Below are 4,348 nucleotides of genomic sequence, written 5' to 3' on the forward strand. Positions count from 1 at the left end.
TGTGTAATAAAATACACAAATCCTAAAGCTCAGGTGTGGGACTTTACACAGATGGACATGCTGGTGTAAGGACCAATCAAGAAGTAGGCCGTTTCCCATCACTCTGTTCAGAGTCGCAATCAGTCCCCCACCAGGAAAAGCTGCCACTGCTCCGTGTTGTCTGTCCCAAGCCTGGTATGGGGTGGAGCTGCGCAGTGGAGCTGCAACACTTGGCCCACCCCTCCCTCCTTCCCTCCCTCCCTCCTCTCTCCCTCCCTCACCCTCCCCCCTCCCTCCCTTCCTCCCTCCTCCCTCCCTCTTCCCTCCCTCCCTCATGGTGTTGGTAAGGACTGAGCTCAGGGGCTACGGAGATGGCTCAGTGAGTAAAGCACTTGCTGAACAATATGAAGGTCTGAGTTCTGATGTCCAGTACACATATAAACAGTCAGGCATGGCCCTCTGAACATGTCTTCCACTAGCACTGTGAAGAAGAGGCATAGGAGGAACGCTGGGCCTTCCTGACTACAAGCGAAGCTCCAGAGTCAGTGAGAGAGCTTGACTCAAGGGGGAAAGACAGAAAATGATAGAACAGAACACTGTCTCTTTTGGCCTCTGTTCAAGGGTACTCACACATGGGCGGGCACACACATACACACACACACACACTCACACAGATACACACATACACATGCACATATATGCACATACATGGACATACACACACATACACACACACACCTTTGACATACAAAGTGACACTGAAGTCTAATGCTGATGATTATTAAGTTGTCAATAAGCAGACTGCAACCCATATAACCACATAGATTAGGCACAGAGTAAGGGATTGGTGGGGCGGGTTTGATCACCCCAGGGAAGGGAAACAGAATAGTGAGTATGGAGGATGGGAGATGGGGGAGGCCTGGCATGGCAAGATCAAACAGGGAGAAGGGAAAAGGGAGGTTAGGGACAGCTAACACTAAGGGCCACATGAAGGGTCACATGGAAAGCTAACAGAGTAGAAGTTTCTTAAAAGATACATATATGAAAGTGATCTAAATGGAAACACCAAATCATGGGGAAACAGAGCCCTGACTGGACCTCTCACATTACCAAATCAAGGCTCCATTTCTGAGAATAGGAATTGTTGGCTAAATGGGCTCTATGGGAACCCCAAAACAACCCAAACTGTTGCCAAGGCTACTGGCTGCTCTTCACAAACTCATGGTAAGGCCCGGTGGCTAGAGGCAACACCAACATAACTCACTGAATATGAGAACTTGAGCGGGTGTCTACCTAGAACCTTTATCCCTACTGCCTAGTGTTCATAGTACTGAGTGAAGGGTACTCTGCCTGCTACCAAAGGAGAAAGGTAAACATCAACCCACCTACAATTTCTTCAGTCTACAATGGTGACCTGCCTGCAAGACATGCTAGTGCAATAGAGTCACAAAGCTGGTGGGACTAACCAACCAAAATGGGATTGGGTTTAAGGCCCACTCCATGAGATGCAACCCATCCCCAGCACTGCTCAGGTAGCCAAGACCTTGAGACTAGATGGACCAGGGACTGGGGGAAACCAAATATTACTGTTCTGCTAAAGGACTGTAGGAGTAAAATGACTCCTAACGACATTCTGCTATACCCCTAGATCAGCATCTCACTCAGCCACCACCAGAGAAGCTTCCTCCTGCAGCGGACGGGAGCTAATACAGAAACCCACATTGGAATGATGTGCAGGTGAGACCCCTCAGGACACTCAGCTCTAAATGGGTTGTCCACCACTTCCCTTCCCTCAAGGCCCAGGGGGCCCAACTGAAGAAGAGTGTAAGAGCCAGAGGGCATGGAAGACACCAAGGGAACGAGGCTTTCTAAACACAGCAGGGCTGACGACACAGGAACTCAGAGACTGCACAGAGCCTGCAGGAGTCTGGGCCTGATGGTCTCACTGCTGAGAGCTGAGAAGCCCCACCCCTAACCCAGAAGCTATCTCCACTTACAAATGAAATATTAGTTTCCTCCAAGGGAGTCTCTCTGGGTATACAAGCCACACTAAAGGGCAGACGCCATGCCCAGCAGTCAATGGACAACATAAAACACACTCAATGGCATTTGGGTATCTTTAAAATTTATTTTATAATGCTTTATTTGGGCCTCCTCCTCCCCTCCCCCCTTCTCTCCTTATAGGTCCTTATGGTTTCTGGGCTTGTGTCTTTATGGGATTTCTGTGTGTTCAAACGCATGCACCTATGACATAAATAAATGTCTGTGAGCTTTTTCTTTGGTTCTTTGTCTGCTTTATTTGTTTTATACTGTTCTAATTTGTTTTTATTTCCTATGATTCTTTTGCATCATCCTTATTTTCAGATGCCCGTTTATTATCCAAACTCCAAATGACGGACTGTGGGAAAGGAATGGATTTGGGTGAGTGGGGAAGTGGGAGATGCTGGGATGATATATAATCAAAATTTATTGTAGTAAATAAAAATCTACTTTCAATTTCTATTTAAAAAAAGGTGTAAAGAAAAATTTCATACTGATGTTTCTCAGGGCTCTCTGACATTCCTTCCATCTTCTTTAACTTCTGGACTAAGAAAAAAGACAACATGACCATTATTAGAATGCTGACAATAGGAAATTGTGTTTGCCTCCCTGAGACAATAAGCTTCCTAAATCTCAAGTCCTCAGAATCAAGCAAACAGGAGACCCCACCTGGAGTGTTGGACACTGTCCTGCCGGGGCAGCTGGCCTGAGCCCCTGGCAGTGAGATGAGACCTCTTTGTCCTGTCCCTGGACTGTGTGTCCTGCACTAGTTTGATGATAGACTGCATGGAGGTAGGGACCAGAGAGAAAAGTAGGGCAGATCCTGTGTGTGTTACCTGGGTGGGGTAGAGGTGCTAGTGCTGTCAGTACAGGTGAGAGATGGGTGGGAACCAGAGCAAGTGACTTAGGAGGGAAGAAAGCCATCAGGCAGCAGGGACATGTTTTAATGGGCCTGGCTGGACACAGAATCCAATGATATTAAACTTTTGTCCCTAGCTGATCTCTAAGGTCTCACTTTGCTGATATGCAGAAACACGTGACTTCCATTTCCTAGTGACTATGGATCATACACACCTTCAGGGGCTGGGGACTTTAGTAAGCGTCTGTCTGAATGGTCAATAGTCACATGGGTGTCACTCTTCCTAGGTGCAAGTTCCTCTGCCTATCGTCCTCTCAATGCTGGGAGCATCTGAAGGGCTTACAAGGGACCCCATGGGCTTGGAGCCCTACCTGAGAAGCATGGCCCTTGCTGGGCCCTCAGGAAGGGAGCATCTGGTAACAAAGTCCTCCTATGCTGCTGCTCCTAAGAGGTGGCAAGGCTAACATTGGCCTCTGACTCCTGGCCACAACACTTACCTTCTGTCCATGCCCTGCCCACTCAGAGCACATTCCCCAGCTGCTGACCCCCTTCCACCTGAAGCATGGCTAGGATGACAGTCCCACGTGACCTGCCGGTGCTCATAAGGTCACGCTATACTCCGTGTATCCCTTCTTGCAATGCCATCCCAAGGTCACTCCCTGGGAGCTTTGCCTAAGACTGTACAGATTGTTTGGGGAAAAATATTATTCTCTCCCAGCTGGGAACCAGCAGGTGTCAGAAGATTGGTGTGGGTGGAGAGGGGAGGAGACCGTGAGGAACTCAGTCCTGAAGAGTGGGCCCATCCCAGGTACTGAAAGACCCAAGGAAAAGATCACAACAAAGCAGAGATCCACACAGGCAAGTTCGGGCAGCTGCTGCCTACCAGGTCCCAGTATTGGCAAGTCTGACCTTAGGGTAATAAGGAGGTTGGCCTTCTCAGCCATGATCAGAGGGCCACCACGAAACCATCCAGAGATGAGCCGAGAGCAGAGGAACTCAGTCCAAATTCAAGGCTCAAAGGCTCCACCTTCTACTTGCTCGGTTTCCACAGCCATTTCTCTGTAGTCAGAGCCCATCAGTCAGTAACTAAAGAATGCAAACTGGCTGTCCCTTGGTCCCGAAACCCTTAAGAAACTTGCCTGTTTAGAATCATTTTTAGGAAATCAACTAGCAGACACTGTCACAGGCCACTAAAGCCCCAACTCCGTTCAGTTCTGGTTTTTCTGTGTCAGGACCTGCACCTCAGAAAGAGCCAGGTAGGGGATTTGGCTCCAGTGGAAGGCAAAGAAGCCCTACATACAGGGGGCACGTGGTGCTGAGCCGATCGCCCCGCAGTACCCAGCAGAAAGGACACACCACCATGCTTATTACTAATTCCTTGAGTCACGGGCACAGAGGTTCCCGTGCAGCCCATTCTGCTCCTACTGTGCCTTCACAGCACGCCTGGTGCCCGGCGGGGAAGGACACCTT

This window comes from Apodemus sylvaticus, chromosome 5 (assembly GCF_947179515.1).
Source record: "Apodemus sylvaticus chromosome 5, mApoSyl1.1, whole genome shotgun sequence".
NCBI classification, from domain to species: Eukaryota; Metazoa; Chordata; class Mammalia; order Rodentia; family Muridae; genus Apodemus; species Apodemus sylvaticus.